This window comes from Podarcis muralis, chromosome 3 (assembly GCF_964188315.1).
Source record: "Podarcis muralis chromosome 3, rPodMur119.hap1.1, whole genome shotgun sequence".
NCBI lineage: Eukaryota > Metazoa > Chordata > Lepidosauria > Squamata > Lacertidae > Podarcis > Podarcis muralis.
In genome coordinates, this window is record NC_135657.1 from 98,059,335 (window position 1) to 98,077,113 (window position 17,779).

Here is a 17,779-nt window from a genome sequence, read left to right on the forward strand (position 1 = left end):
TTTTTTATTTGGTTGGTAAGGTAAAGGTAAAGGGACCCCTGACCATTAGGTCCAGTCGTAACCGACTCTGGGGTTGCGGCACTCATCTCGCTTTATTGGCCAAGGGAGCCAGCGTACAGCTTCCGGGTCATGTGGCCAGCATGACTAAGCTGCTTCTGGTGAACCAGAGCAGCGCACGAAAACACCGTTTACCTTCCTGCCAGGGTGGTACCTATTTATCTACTTGCACTCTGATGTGCTTTCAAACTGCTAGGTTAGCAAAAGCAGGGACTGAGCAACGGGAGCTCACCCCGTCGTGGGGATTTGAACCGCTGACCTTCTGATCAGCAAGTCCTAGACTCTGTGGTTTAACCCACAGCGCCACCCACGTCCCATTTGGTAGGTAGTGTACCCTTTATTCCTCTACGATCAGAAGCCGTAAAAACGTTAAAAATAATTAAAGCAACCAGAAGAGTCTTTTTTTTAAAAAAACCAATAGATGAAAGTCAGCGTGGATTGCCTACAGGAAGGTCAGGGCCAAAATATGAATAAATGTCATGGCACTGGAAACGTGACCAGTTCAGTGCCAGAAGACCCTCCCTTGGAAAAGGATTCCACATGAGGGAGACCACAAGTGAAAAGTTCCAACCCATCTCACTTCAGAAGATGGTGGATTTGGACCAGGGCCTCCTAAATATTTAGGCAGACTGCTGGAGAAGAAGGCGGTCATTTAATGACACAGGGATCAGTCTTAGCCCTTTAGGACTTCAAAGTATTGCTCAGAAAAGCGTGATCAGCCAGTGCAGTTGTTTAAGATGAGGTTTATCATTTGCTCTCCTCCAATTGACACAACTTTCTCGCATCTCATATCCTGCTCAGCTAGAGTTAAATTGGCTACTTTGTCGTATGCCCACTCATATACAAAGCAAAACAACCGCACTATGAATTACAGCTATAATGCATCTTATCTGTATACCTGGGAAACAAAGATGCAGAGCTTTTACCATGGATTCATGTTCCAGTTACTAAGAGAAGATCAAATGCAAGCGTCCCTTGTGCAGCTCCGCTCTGGTGCCCACAGCTTTGAAACAAACCAATTTCCAGAGCCACACAAAGGCCTGAAAACAGCAGGCGAATAATGCACATACGTAGTTATCAAATTAATTACATTCTGTGTGTGTGTGTGTGTGTGTGTGTGTGTGTGTTTTAGACAAATCTGAACAAGAAATGCCCCAGTCATTTTCATAAACTCTTGATCATGTTATCATTAACAGCTTTCATTTTCCTAACTTTTCAAAAACAATTACCATGAAAGGAGAAGGGATCTCAGGGTGTAATATCCAATGTTCAAAGTTGGAGCTCAGAATTAAGTTTTAGCTGAAAACAAGACTCAGCAGCAATATTCAGGAATGAAAGGACTGCTGGATGCTTAAAGTTAAGAGCCAGGTGATGAATTTCTAGAAATGGTTAGCACGAGAGGTACTTTTTACCTTTCCAGAAGTTTTGTTCTGGATTTTTTTTTTGAGAGACCAGCAAAGTGAGTTTCCCATGCATAATCAAGGTTTAAATATGCATTTCAGAAGTAAATGAAGAAAAGCTGTTCAGTACCACTGCTGGTTGTCTGACTGAGCCACAGGATTGCACATAAAGTTGCACTGGTCTGGATACATAACCCAGGTCAGATGATCAGTAGTAGCACTGATTAGCTTTTCAGAGTAGGGATGGAATGGAACAGGTCAAAATCCAGCACCTGATATCAGTGTTATCATTGTATTTATTTAATTTATAACACATTCCAAATTGATTTACAACATCACTGGCCATTTGACTAGAGTTACAGAAACTTTGCCTTGGCAGCATTTTATTATTACTATTTGCTTACATCTGAAATTCAGCTTTAAATAGGAACCTGTAATTGAGCTATTCCTCCTGAGATCAGCTACTCCTGATGCAAATTGATTGTTGAATTTCCCCCCGACTTGAAACTGAACAGGTTAGCAGCAGGCAGATGTCTAAAGGGAAAGTGGGGCGTATCCAACTTGTGTCCCTCTGCTGATAGTAGACATCCATCAGCAGAACTGGGAGGGGATCAGTTTTTGGAAATAGCCTCTCCCCTGCAAAAGGGGCATCGCTCAGTGGTAGAGCACCAGGTCCCAGGTTCAGGCCACAGCATCTCAAGGTATGGCCTGAAACTCTGGAAAGCCAATGTCAGTCAATTCCAACAATGCTGAGCTGGATAGATCAATGATTTGTTCCAGTTTAAGACAGCTTCCTATGTATCCCTCAAAATCAGATTGAAGGGCTTGAGGAATGTAGTGGGGTTGGGGATTGCAAAGAGAAGGAGGGAGGAAAATGGCCTTCCTCCCTATTCTGATTATTGATGCTCATTGTTAGTGGGATGATACCAACTGGATAACCATCCTAGGGTATCAAGAGAGAGTGGTAAACATCTAACCAGGGAAAGAGAGAAAGAGAGAGAAATAAAAAGACTTACATTCAGGAACAAGAAGCCCTTAGCAACAGAGAATACTTTAAGGATAACAGAACCCATATCCTGGGAGACAGGTGGCAACACAAATTGCTCTTCAATGCTTAACTTAGAGTAAGGATTGGCTAAAGGACGATTGGTGACAGCTATTAGTTCTTAGTGATTGACAGCACTTTGCTAGTCCAGGCCATTGAAATAGACACTAGCTGAATTTCTTGACACATGCAATGGAAAATAGTTTATCTTTAGACCTTGTGCAGGTACGTAAAGCGGATAAAGATGGGATATGAGGAGCGACTATTAAAAAGCTTATCAGAAGCAGAGCTTAGGATGGAGCAGTTTTTAAAAAACAGGGAAAGTATTTTTCTGCTTGGCTATTAGGAGAAGATGAAGAAACCACCAGTGAACAGGTGATGTAAAAAATTAAGAATCAAAGAAAAGGGGGAAATATATATTAGAATAATTTTAGAACACATTATCATGCTACCCTTTCGCATTTCCCAGGTGTGACAGCTGGGGAATAGTCTATTAGGCTGCCGTTTTCCTGAAAATGGCCCAAAACAAAGGCGTTAAGGTAAAGAGAGAGAGAGAGAGAGAGAGAGAGAGAGAGAGAGAGAGAGAGAGAGAGAAGGCCACATAAAGGTCAACTTTTATATTTCCTGCATGAATTTTTTTCTGACATGGACGATATTTGCAGAGCATCATGCGCAGGGTGCAATTAAACTACATGGCACTTCAGCAATCAAAGACAGCAATCAAACTGAACACAGTTGCTTTCATATGATCTGTTTATTTAGCATTGTTAATCCTGATTTGTTTCCACAAGATTTGTGGGGCGCTTACAAGACACCAACTATTTGTCTGCAGGAAGGTGATACAACCTTGCATCAGGCAATCAGTGTCTTACACGTCATTGCACAAGAATTGCTACATCAACTGTCATTGTGCAATCTAAATGTGTGGTTATGTCATTGAATCCCACTCCAAAAAGATGTCCGTCAAGAAGTTCCCGTGGGAAAAAATATAGGCAAGCTTTTTAAATCTCCCAATTGGGGTGGGATTTTTCCCAAAGCAGACTCAACCTCAGCCCTGAATTGGGCAGCCTCCAAAGCACTCTGGGCTGAAACAGGCTGTGTTTTGAAGTGATGATCCAAATATTGTGGTTGTTGGTACACACTGCTAGTGACTAGGTTTGGGGACTTTATCAGGCAGTTATTGATTGTGAAACAAACAGTCATCTCAGTGTGTTTGCTTCTCTCTTACGCAGCTTGGAGCAGCTGCATTTTAATATAACATGTGCAATGGGAAGTTATTTAAATAATGCACCGTTGACAATTACGAATTCAGATTTTTGAATCTTTTGCAATTCTGAATAATTGCATCTGATCTGACCCATTCCAGGTTAGCCAGAAGGGAACTTACCAGACTGATGTCCACATAATTATATAGATAGCTGAGGCAATTAGACCCCTAACTGTGGTACGCTCATAAACAAAATGACAAAGCATTTGTTAGAATGAAAAATTAAGAGTGCTGAACAGTTAGTTGCCTGTTTCAATGACCTCGTGTGTTTGCAACATCTGCAGCATGCAGAGAGAATAATAACATATTTGATATGTTGCAAACACAATCTATTCACTCAGCTATGCCTGCATTAGGGCTTGCTAGATTTGCTCTAAAGTTCATTTCCTTGCATTATAGGTGGGTAAATTTGTGCTCCTTACTGATGCACAACTTCTATTAATGTTAAACTAGATGAGGTTATGGTAAAAGAAAAGAGTGCCGTTGAGAGAGAAAATTAGATAATATGATGCAAGGGTGAGCTGAGATGGATGACATCTACATATTGAGGTGCAGGAGTTAGATTGAAAAAGACAAGACTGAATGGCCACACAGTGTGAAAACACCGGGAAGCCAGCAGAAACAGCCTGACACACAGGAATGTCTCAGAGCTGTTACGGAACAATCATGACAGTTCGTGAAAAGAAAGAGCAATCCTGAAAATAAAATGGCAATAACACCAGAAACCGCAAAACTTTAAGGTCACTGTTGTTTCAGCATTGTCTTTTGTCTAAAGACTCGTGTTCTTTTTGTGGGTGTATTCTGTAACATGTCATTGATGCAAAAAATAGTGCATTAATGATGGATATATACTGGGGCATCCACACACCATTCTGCTTTATTATTTGTTCTGCTATGCATCACCAACATTACTACGTTATTGCCATCTTGCCCCATAAGCATGACAAAGGCAAGGCAAAACAGCAACAACAACCCTGGAACATTATGCAATGTGATATGATTTTTAGATGTTATTTTATTTAGAAAAAGTTGGAGGAACTTATCAGAGAAGTATGGGGCAGGCATCTATTGCAAACAAAGCAGTACGACCACCACAAAACTTTTGCAAGTGCAAATGGTATCGGAAGTGGGATTGCATAACATCATGAGCACAATTCATGATGAATGCTCAATAAACAGGGCATCTGAAAATGGATATGACTCAAAGACACTACTGATGGAAGAGGTTCTAGCTCTGAAATTCACATCAGCCCCAGCCAGTATGGTCAGTGGTCAAGGATGAGGGGAGTTGTAGCTCAACATCTGGAGGACCATAGTTTTTCCATCCCTGTCTTACAGTTATGAATGACTGCCAATGGAGCATAGATGGTAGAGTGGAGAATGTAAATATTGTGTTTCGTGAGCTTCAGCTTGTGGAACTAACAGCCAGATATTGTTTCCTACTGTAGAGCTATTCAGGGGGGGGGGGGGGAGACTCTCCCCTCTGGTCAGTGGCAGACTTTGGACTCCCAAATTTCAGTGGCACCCTGTGTGGCACTAACATTTGGAGTCTCGCACCTCGCTTTGTTCTACAGCAATGTTCTGGTGCCCAGTACAGCATGGTGCCCAATGCCACTGCACTACTCATGCTACCCTAAACTGCCTCTGCTCTGATCTGCCCACACCAGCCTCCTTCCTAAACTAGCCGGCATCTGGCTGAAAGTCTCTGGGGAACAAGGGCAAGCTGACAGCAGTGCCACAAGGGAGCTGAGGGCCAGAAAGTCTTGGGATGGATTCAGAAAGGGCACCTGGTTATTTCCTCTTAAAAACAAAACAAAACTTTGTTCTTTTCTGAGTCAATCCATGGGGAATTTGGCGAAGTTTACCCAATGTAGGCAGCCGCTCGGCATTTATTTCTAAGACATTTGCATTTTTTGAGGCCAATCGCTGAACAATATTTTCTCAAACCACTCTGAAGAGAAATGTGTGCTCTGGGATAAAAGGAGTCCCAAGACCCAACAGGGGAAGGGAAGTGGAACTGGTGCGTGGCTTTGAGGACATTTAAATGTGCCTATAAATCCCTTTCGTTATCGCAAAGTGTAATAATTTCAAGCCGAATGGAAATAGCAGAAATTCAGGTTTTTATTCCTGTCAGCACGACAGTTTCTCAGGAGCAGTTATCCCAGATCTCATATGTTTGTTGTAAAGCTTGTTGTTACAGGTGGGTGAGCACTATCTATAAATCCCATCATTCTGACTCATTCGTACTGCTCAAGCTCACGACTCAAAGATACAACAGTCTAAGCCGTGTGGCTCAAATGCTTTGTAACTGAATACCTGTGTGTGGTCTGACTTGCTGAAATAGCTTTTATACTTTGGAACTGTATGCATGTACATGAATTTTATTATAAAGAGGTGGGGAGCTTCATCTTCTAAATGAAGGGTGTGGAACTTGTGCTTCTCCAGATATTGCTGGATTTCAGCTCCCAACACTACTGGCCACTGACAATACTGGCTGGGACTGAGTCCACCTTGGCTCTCCCTAAAGAGTAACCCAGCTGATTTATTAATCTGTACCCGTACTCACTTGTGCTGCATTATGCACTTGTTTTATAAATCTAATTTTATTGTTGTTTTATGCTGTCTTTGGCCATTTTTTTATTTATTTTTTGTAAATAAAGATAAAGACATCCCTCCCCTCCATTTCCATGTGGATTGCGTTCCAAGGCACCCATTGGAAAAGCCTGCAAATACCCAATTCTTCCCCAACCCCGCCTCTGTTCCACCCTTTAATGACGTTTCAGTGACGTCTTTACGACATTTCCTTGTCACTGTGCAATGCGCATATACCTGATCACTCGCATATTGAACATAAACCAGGGGCTGCCTGTATATAAAGAACAATAACCGGAGGACTGTAGAATCCGAGAGCTGGGCAGGCAAAGGGAGAGGACTTCCCCTAATATCTGGAAGCCTTGGGCAAGGTAAAGGTAGAGGTACCCCTGCCCGTATGGGCCAGTCGTGTCCGACTCTAGGGTTGCGTGCTCATCTCGCTCTAGAGGCCGTGAGCCGGCGCCGTCCGAGGACACTTCCGGGTCACGTGGCCAGCGTGACGAAGCTGCAGCTGGTGAGCCAGCACCAGCGCAGCACACGGAAACGCCGTTTACCTTCCCGCTATAAAGTGGTACCTATTTATCTACTTGCACTTTGACGTGCTTTCGAACTGCTAGGTGGGCAGGAGCAGGGACCGAGCAATGGGAGCTCACCCCGCCGCGGAGATTCGAACCGCCGACCATACGATCTGCAAGTCCTAGGCACTGAGGTTTTACCCACAGCGCCACCCGCGTCCCTTGGGCAAATCTGACCTCAAATTGGAAATGAGACCAGTTGTTCTCTGGCTGTGTTTTGTGACCTCATAGCTTGCTAACCTGTTCAGCCCTAGGGAATGTGTGATGAAATAACACCATGGCAATCATCTTTATTGCCTTGAGCTAGATGGCTTTCATCTCAAATGTCAGGTTGGCGTATTTTTGTTTGGTGCTTTATAGTTCTAATTCCCTCTGCTGGGAATTCCAGCAGAGCAGCGCTTGTATTGTCTTCTTTCTGCTTTACCGCCAGTATTCTGGTGCAGATGATGGTTATGCACATTTCCCCCCACAGCCTATTGTTTCTTCTTTTGTCCTTTGCACTACCCTCTGACATCACTCACCATATACATTTTACCAGAGGCATCAGTTAAATTTTTTTTCATAAAAAAAGAACCCAGAAACAATAAGCTTTTGAAATGAAATGGGATTGAACTGACAAGTTGCTAGATCACTGAACGCACCCTGGAGTGATTGTAAGCTAATATTCACATGGGGCTTTTGGTATAGCACCCTGGACACAACAAAAAGGCATCTTAGCTCCTTACTTCACACTTGTTCCAGCAGCCTCACTGCTAGCACATGGCATGTGGCACAAGTTGAGAATACAAGGATCAAGAGGTCCTAAGGGTTGTATCTCATGGTAGCTTTGCCTTAACACAAAGGTGGGGAACCAATAGTCCTCCAAATTTTGTTCAAAGCTAAGGCTCTGTATACACTCCTGCTTACTCTGCATGCAGTCTGGTGCACACTAGATCTGGTAGGGCTGCTACGACATGGGTAGGCAAACTAAGGCTGGATCCAGCCCAATCGCCTTCTAAATCCGGCCCGTGGATGGTCCAGGAATCAGCGTGCTTTTACATGAGTAGAAAGTGCGCCTTTATTTAAAATGTATCTCTGGGTTATTTGTGGGGCACAGGAATTTGTTCATTCCCCCCCCTCCCAAAAAAATATAGTCCGCCCCCCCCCCCACAAGGTCTGAGGGACAGTGGAACGGCCCCCTGCTGAAATAATTTGCTGACCCCTCTGCTAGGAGGTTGCAGGGGTGTGGTGAATGAGTGGTCACAGGTGTATGGTCAAATTGTTCTAGTTTTCTCCTCATCCTCCCTTGCAAAGCTACCGTGGACACTTAATGCATTGCAATTTCTATAAATAGTTCACACTTAACTAAACTGAACAACGTCTTCCTTTGCGTTCAGAAGGAGTCGTTTCTGCTGCAGTTGTTTCCCTGCCAAGACTCCTCCCTTGTTGTGCAGTTGCTGCCCTATCTGCAGCCACTGCAACTCCTGGCCCACTGCTGTTGTGGCGAGGCAACTCCCTGGGCTCAGATCAGAGCAGGAAGGTGGTTGAGCCAGCCTGCTGCAACACCTGCCTCTTCTACCTTGTAGCTCTTGTTAGGATTGAAGGCAACAGTTACTCTCTCCATGCAGAAATAAGGTTTTCATTCTGTATCTAAGGGGGAAGGTCTTTTCCATGGCATATGGCTTTGGGAGCATTCCTTATGAGTACTTGGCAGTGAGGTTTTTCATATATTTTCAAGGAATGCTCGCAAAGCCAAAATGGTTTCAATGGCAAGCAGGGCGCTCACACACACAAATGTATATATTGCTAAACCAATGTTAAAATCCTTTCAAAGCAGTGCACATAAAATCAAAGACTAGAAGAACATGAAATTAGGTTGCAGGAAAGGGCAAGCTTGTGTAAATGAAAACAAAACAAAACACCACATCTAAGGTAACATCTGAAACTAAGCTCAGAAGATATTTTCCTAATATTGAAAGGTAATGAATTCCACAATATAGGTACCTGCTATATTCCTTGTGGCCACCAAACAGATGCCATATGGGGCAGATAGAAATTCTTTTCATGCAGATTCTTCAGCTAGCCCTGCCTTCGAAGCCTTGGAGTGGTTTTGTTGTGAAACCAAGACCCTTTCTCTATTCAGAGCAGAATTGACTGCAGTGGTACCTCGGGTTAAGAACTTAATTCGTTCTGGAGGTCCGTTCTTAACCTGAAACTGTTCTTAACCTGAAGCACCACTTTAGCTAATCGGGCCTCCCGCTGCTGCCATGCAATTTCTGTTCTCATTCTGAAGCAAAGTCCTTAACCCGAGGTACTATTTCTGGGTTAGCAGAGTCTGTAACCTGAAGCGTATGTAACCTGAGGTACCACTGTAGCATCCTGCCATATGGGGATGAGTCAACCTAGGGCTGAGAGGAATTTTCTGACACCTCCCCCCACCCCCCGATTTTCTCTCTTCTTTTTTTTTAGCTCATCCTAATTGGAGAATTGCAGTCCTCCCTAGGATCCCCCTCCCATAAAATAGCCTCTGTTTTGTCATTCATGAATTGTGGGTGCAACCATGGGTCCAGTTTTAATATTGTGGAATAACACCGTCTTCTTCACTTACCATTGCTTACTTCACCCATAACCAATAGGAACTAACAATACAGTTTCTTTCACTTATTAAGTTAGCCAGATGAATTATCCCCAGAAAGGGGGGGGGGTCTGAAGAAAACTTCCCCTGCCACAAATATTTGGCATGATACCCCCTGCAAAAGAACTGCCATTCACAAATAGCATGGAGTATTTTAGGAGGCCGTTTTCGCTCCACTGTAATACAACCTTCCAAGAGACTAAGTAAGAGTTAAAGTTTCTTCAGTGTCATTGAGATGAAGCTGAAAGAAAACCTGAAGGTGAAACATTTCAGAGTTAAGAATTTTAGTCACCTTGTGCCAAGAGTCTATATCACAAGGCAGGGAGCCCATGAAGAACTGAAGAGACCTGAAATTGAAACCTATGGAGTCTGAGTAAAAATAATTACAAGCATAGAGAGCAGAAAAGGAGTTGTGCTCCAGAGATTTCATGTGCCAAAGAGATTTTCTTTTTCCACACAGCACATTGCTGAGCATGTGGCCATTTCTATGTACGTTTCATAGTGCAACGGAATCTCCCAGAGAAATCCAATGCCTTTGAAGAAGCCAATTCTCTCAGATACTGGTAGATCATATATGGGGAAAAAACCCACTGGTTGTATTCAATGTTAGCCATATTCAGAGTGGACCCATTGGGCTGTATACAACACTGCACTATCACTGCCACCAGGGATTACTCAGCCTCTGCATAAGCTCCAAAGGGTTGGGTGACCCTCCAGAACATATTTTTGGGCACTTGAAGGGAAGAGAGGAAATGGAAATCACTGTATTGTCAGAATGCTGCTGCTGCATGGTTACAAACATCTGGAATTAGTGGGCATAATTAACTGAAGCCCATTGGTTTTAATGGGTCTGCTTTGAGATGAATTTGTTGAATACAACGCTGCATTTTAGCTCATGGACTAATGGAACACACTCCAGTTTCTCGCACCTCCTTTTCCATTCCTTCCAATGGAATTTAGTCACAGGTGCCTTTTTTTACAGGATTATAACCTTCAGGTTTCCCTGGACAGCATTCTTTTATGTTCCAGCCAAGGAATTGTATTTCTGACTTCTGGGTTTAATAGAACTTGTTTTTGTTTTTTCGTTTTTAAAATGCACTTATAGTTGAAATGAAAGAGATCAAGCAACTGATTGACATTTGACTGACATGTCATGCAGCTCAATAAAACCATCTCCAAGATTGTGACATAAAATATCTGGAAATGTGTCACATTTGCATTGCTCCAACAGAATATTAGAAAGAGCAATCCTTTGGGCTGGAACTATTCAAAATTACTACTGCCAACAAGTTCACACACAGTAGCATAAAACAGAAAGGTCCTGCCCAAATACAAATGTTCAAAAATTAAACCTTGAATATTTGTGGAGTGCCTTCAATAATATGCATAACATGGGGCCCCTCCAGATGGGTGTTTTATTGCTGGTGTATTCTGCACCATGTTCTTAACACAATAATGCATTAAAGGTAAAGGGACCCCTGACCATTAGGTCCAGTCGTGACCGACTCTGGGGTTGCGGCGCTCATCTCGCTTTATTGGCCGAGGGAGCCGGTGTACAGCTTCCAGGTCATGTGGCCAGCATGACTAAGCTGCTTCTGGCAAACCAGAGCAGCGCACGGAGACACCATTTACCCTCCCACCGGAGCGGTACCTATTTATCTACTTGCATTTTGGCATGCTTTCGAACTGCTAGGTTGGCAGGAGCAGGGACCGAGCAACCGGAGCTCACCCCGTCGCAGGGATTCAAACTGCGACCTTCTGATCAGCAAGTCCTAGGCTCTGTGGTTTAACCCACAGCGCCACCCGCGTCCCATAATGATGCATTAGAGGTGAATGTATTCTGCTTTCGTTTGTTGTGTGATGCTTCTTCAGTGCTACTACATTATTGTTGTCCAGACAAGCTATGGTGCAAGAAAAGCAAGACTAAGAACATTTGTGATATAAAACATTATGAGATTCCAGCAAGATATTAGGTGATACGCACTGATTGGAACTGAAGCACTGTGACCCAATGCTCTGAACAGCTTTCGTTCCTCTGATTTTGCCCTTGCAGGTCCCTATCCCATGCAGTCTCATGGAGCTGTTTTTGCTTCTGTTTCACCCTATCCCTCCATTAATATGGAAACGGGGGCTCCATGAGGGGAAACCAACCAACCAACCAACCAACCAAACAAACAAACAAACAAACAAAACTCTGTTTGGGATATGTTTCTCCTTCTTTCTGCCCCTGCAGGTTTTCTACTCATTCCCGAATTTGCCTGGCTGGGTTCTCTCTCTTGCATCTATTAGCCTGCATTTTGCGGGGACATTCATAGAGTTGGAAGGGGCGCTCGGGATCATGTAGTCCAGCCCCTGCAAAGCAGGAATATGCAGTCGTCCCTTATGGTGATCTCAAGAAGAAATTCAGTGCATGGCAGAGTGGTGGCCAGACCCACACTGAGGACCAGTAAGAACTGAGTTGACCTCCCTCCACCTCTGATTTTGTCCCTACTCCACCCCTCCCCCTCACTGTGTAAGAACTCAGGCAATTTTTGAGTTAATCTAGGGAATGCTCTGAGAAATCCACCCATCTCTAATTGAAAGTCAGAACCATTGAGCTGGATGGATAAACAGTCTGATGCAGCATGAGGCAGCTGCTTCTTTTTCCATGAGAAGTAGGTTAGGTAATGTTGGGGAAAGGATAACCCCCTCTCCTCACCACCTATCAAACTTGTTAGATAGTTTTATATGGAATACCCTCACAGTGCATTCTCCCTACTGCTGATGACTGGAAGGAGACCACCTTAAGGTTAAAATGCTTAGGTTCAGAAATGAAAACATTTACAGACATAAGCAAGACTCCAACCCTAGATGTGACTTCATGATGGATGGTGTTTGAATTGTTGGAAATTCGTGTCATCCCTCAATGCCAACACTACGTTCTCCCAGATACCACATGGCACCTTGTCCCTATATTCTGGGGTTAATAGGACAGTGAAGGCAAGGAAAGTGGGTTGTTGTAGGTCTATTTAGGTGAGCTAGATAGAGAGTGATCATAAGTACTTCATTTCACTAAAAGGCAATAGTTGAATGTCACTTTACAGAACAAGGTCAACAATAGTGTCTGTGTGTGCGCGTAAAAATAAGAATGATAAAGTAGAGCAGGCAACCTGAGGCAAATCTGCCACAGCACTAGGCAGCTCAGCAAATGAAAGGATGTCACTATCTCATCATTCCTCAGACTTCAAAGGAATTCAAAACAGACAGAAGGGGGGGGGGAAACGTGTTAAGTCTTTGAAAGCACCCTCCACCTTTATTAAAATGTCATTTCCAGGGCAGGGCAAATCTATTCAGGCAAACTACTTACCCTGCTGTAAAACTCAGAACAGTTTTAAGAAGTCCCTGAACACCAAAAATGTTTCCTTTTGTTAAGCCCGAGCTGTATGACTGTGTATACACTACACATTTAAAGCACGTTCAAAAGACATTTTGTCCCACGGAGAATTCTTGGCATTTGGGTTGCTGGGAACTGTAACTCTGTGAGTTGTAAACTACAGTGCTCATAATTCCTTGAGGGCAAAAATGTGCTTAACGTGTGTATAGGGTGCATTCACATTACCACCTTAAGAATGCGATGAAGTTCTTTTTTCCATTGCATTTCACAGCTCTTTCCCCCCTCTCTGTTCACGCAAGCACTGCTTCAATACTTCCCCTCTTTGTGTACACATCAGAGGGCACTGACAGAGCAAGGGCGTCTTTTCCCTACAAAAAGATGTTCACATCTTGGCTAGAGGTGCATTATGAACTGGTTAAGGACTCCAGTCGATGGGAAGCTGGCTTAAGAAACAACACATAAAACAGTAGTATCTCGTAACAAAGTACAGGGTGCATATGCATTTTGGGTAATGGTGTGTGGGCATGGATTAAAAAACCAGCAGTGGGAATGCAACAAGAGAAGGGTGAACACAGTCGTAGTGCATGTTCCACAAAGCTGGCCAACTAACCTCTATATCCAGATTATTTATGATTCATTGCCTCCCTCCCTCTCTCCCCCAATGCATCACATAGCCCTCCATTTCTGCACCCCAACTAATCTCTCTGCATTACCCTTTTCAGATTCCCAATGCATTATTTCGGTCATTTTGCCCACTTCCTTTTTAGTCACTCCTCCCCACATTCCTGGGTGCATCTAGCTGCCTACCATTGAGAAGTAGATGTTTGGTCTCAATCAGTCTCCCCAACAGGTGCTCTTTAGATGTTTTCAACTCTCATCCACTCCAGATAGCATGGGCAATGGTTAGCGTTGCAGCCTGAGAAAACTGGAGCACACTAGGTTGGGGAAGCTTGGTCTAGAATTTAGACCTCTGATTTTACCTAGCAGGACTCTTTATGTTCTTACTCTTTCCACAGTTGCATAAACAGCTACTGCTAATCCCATAGGAATCTTAGGAGACAGGCTAGGGAAGGATCAAAGAAGGAGCTAACCAAGAGGAACTCATTGCATCTGATTACCTGCCCAGCTGTCACCTTGAAGTGTCATCCACAGCAGCCAGGTTTTCTTCTGAAGGCGTCGTTACGGCTCTGAGATCTAGTAATTGGAGGATCTAGTTTTAAAAATGAATTATAGTATACCTAGGATACTTAAAACAAAATGCTTATTTAAAAATACTCTTTGTTGAAATAATAGATATACAGACATTTTACTACTAAGCAAGTCATGTAGGAAGAAATCACAGAATGAACATTTACAGTCTGTTTGAAATTGGAGTTCCTGGTAAGATTAATGTTCCTTGTCTTCTTCGTCTTCCTCCTCCTCCTCCTCCTCCTCTAAACAATTATTCAGTTTTAATAATACAACAGCTTAACAATGTAGAATATTTATATACTCTCAGTCTGGAAAATACAAATGCAAAAAACAAATAAGAAACATTGCAACCCCAGGTGCAGAACGTGCACAGCAAAATGTGGGGGCCAGCCAAGGGCAGAAATAAGGCACATGACATCAGTATTGGGTTGGAATGAGTACATTTGTCAGCTTTATTTTAGTGGCAGTTGTCTAGTAAAACAACAACAACAACTCAGAGATTCAAATGAGCCCAGAACAGGGATGATTATTAATTAATAGTTTCATTTATTAGGTAATGCAGAGCAGGGTGTGTTTGTGTGAATGGGAAGGGGAAAGAGGAAATGGAAACACCTCCCCCCCCCATTGTAGGATAGAGCTATATGCTGTTGGGGATGGGTTTGGTTATTATCTGGAAGGTTTGTATACATTATAAAATAAAGCCAAACCATTGTGAAGCTATCCTTTTGTTTCTGTTCCCTCAACAATCATAAATTATTAGTTAGTCGTCCCTCCCCCCAAGTAGGACGGTGTCCCATACACTTTTGTACCAATTGCCTGAGTTCACCCCAAGAGGTCACTCCAATGTCTAGCTATAATATTCCTAGCTGCTGATAACAGATGACTAAAAAGTTCTTTATCATGCAGTTTTGTGTTATTACCTCAAAATATATTTAATAAAGCTATTTCTGGTGTCACGTCTATTTGCTACCTTATAATTTTACTAATCTCGTGTAATACTGACAGCCAGAACAGCTGAATTTGGGCACATTCCCACAATATATGGGAATATCTGTGAATATATGTACCTAAAGATCAACAGCCTCGCCTACATCTCGGTGAAGCTCCTTGGTACATCAGCGCTAGTTTTCTTGCCACTAAATACAATCTATAGATGGGTTTTAGTGCGAGCCCCCTTTTGCTGGCAGAAACCAAATTAAACAGTGATTTAGACCACATTTTGGACCACTGGGCTGAAGCTATTTCTTGACCTAAATCTAGTTCCCCCATTGTTATTTAATTGTGCTGGGGGACCCTACAGTGTCTTGGAATAATATTTTATAGATTGCAGACACCTATTCTTTACTTCTACCTATTCTGTTGTGGCTGGGAGAAGTTTCTCAAAAGGCACTAGTTGTTGTGTGGCTGTTGTTTTTACCATTGGGTTGGATAGAAAAGCTTGCAATTGGTAGCAGAGTAGCCCCAACATTTGAATGTCTTCCATTTTAGTTTGCATTCTTCTCCCATTAGTGGGGTATTGCCCGCTTAAAAGTCCATTAAGCAGCTTAGACCCCTGGCTTTCCATCTTGTCACAGAAAAATTGCCGAGAAGAGCTTTCTCCTTACATGCGTTAAACATAGTTTGCATGAATCTAATGGTGCTTCGGCAGCACATATACTAAAGTTGGAATGATACAGAGATTAGTATGGTTTTCCCATTCTAAACTATTTTATTTGCAGTAGCCAGAATACCTTTCTCCCTCATGGTTAATTTCTCTCCTTCCTACTTTGGACTGCTTTAATTGTGTGGGGTTCTTTGAGGGGGGTGGGGGGAGGTTGGACATCACCGGTCACAGAATATCTGAGAGGTGCATTTGTGAGCCACATTTTGTGAAATATACTCGGTCCTGCAGTGATTTCATTCTCTTTATTGTAGCTTGTAAAACAGTGACTAAATTCCACCCCCCACAAAAAAACCCTCAGGCTTTTATATACATTATTTACACACTGAGTCTGGTCCAATTGGCTGATTCTGCTTCCCTCCTGGAGCCTGATTGGTCTTCTCCTGCAAGCCAATCAGTTGTTGCATTCTAGGATCCTACCTGCCTATTGTTCTAGGATCCAAGCTTAGATAACATTTTGTTATGGAATAAGCAGGTGCAAAAAATTCAAAAGATGCTTACTTGTTTCATAAAATGTGCGATGCTATTATCCTGATGGAGGTGGGGGTGGTTCTATTGATAGAGAAGAAGGTTGTCCAAATAAATGAAAAAGAAGATTCTTAATGTTATTCAGTAAAGGCCACTGGATGCAATTCAATAGAAAAATACAATTCAGCTTTTACAATCCTGTTCATTCAAGTAGTAGAGCTTTAAGCATGTGCTTCAGTCTCTCGATTAAAAGAAAGTGTGGCTCATTGAAATATGCCTTACTCTGCATGGACCATGGCCACAATCTGATGGGATTGCTCAGTCAGTAGAGCATGAGAGTCAGGGTCATGGGTTTGAGCCTCACATTGGGCAAAAGATTCCTGTTCTGCATTGCAGGGAGTTGGACTAGATGACCCCTTCCAACTCTCCAATCCTATGATTCTATGAACAATTTGGAAAGATCTGACTTTAGTTAGACCCCAAATCCATAACTTTGGTCCTTCCCTTTCCTTTAATTAGGAAGCCAATAAAAACAGTCATACCTCATGTTGTGTCCGTTTCAGGATACGTGTTTATGTGTTGCGTCCCGTGGCAATCTGGAAGTACCGGAACCGGTTACTTCTGAGTTTTACCGCTCGCGCATGCGCAGAAGTGCTAAATCGCACCATGCACATGTGCAGATGTGGCACTTCGGCTTGCGTCAGTTCCGTGTTATGGGCGGCCCTTCGGAACAGATCCCATCCGTAACACAAGCTTCCACTGCACTTTGGTTTTTCACATGGGTGCCTGAATTTTGGCGACACGGTAGCAGCTCAAGAGGTAACTAACCATGCAAACTGTCAGCAGTTAGATCAAAAGGGGTTTTGTGCTATCCATCTTTGAAATCCCCCAAATAAAACAAAACAAATTCAAAGGTAAAAAGGACATCACTTTCTTGTTTTTAAGGTAAGTGTATACAACTTGGAGTCATGGTAGGCCCTTGAGGGGATTAAATAGATGGTATCTTGTGTTTTTGTGACATTTTAGCTATATGGCTCTCTTACAGATCGTTCTGAGGCCCAAATCAATTTGGGTCATTCCAGTTCAGTACCAGCTGCCTCAATCTGATTCAGAATCAGTCCATTTTGGAATTCAGCCAAATCGGCTGTTCAACTATACTGTAAAAAAGAATGTATATCCACATTCTAAACAGATCGTTTAGGTGCTATGGAATGGTAACAGATGCTGTGGCAATCTGTCAACTGCGGGGTTTTTATGCAGGATTTTTTTGCCATTATTTGATTAGACCAAGCCTACCTTATGTCCAACGTACTTTCTGCTGGGGGGAATTTGTGGCTGAATGTGCAAACACTTGCACAAGGTACACACAGGAGAAAACCAAAGAGCTAAGCATTCAATTGAGTCAGGATATCTATCAACACGACACAAGCTCTCAGTGGGATGTACATTTCTTAAGAGCTAAAGGAGCCATTTCCCCTTCCTCTTCAGGGGCAGAGAAGCAGGATGTCAGTTTTGTTATTTTTCAGGCGGGGAACTA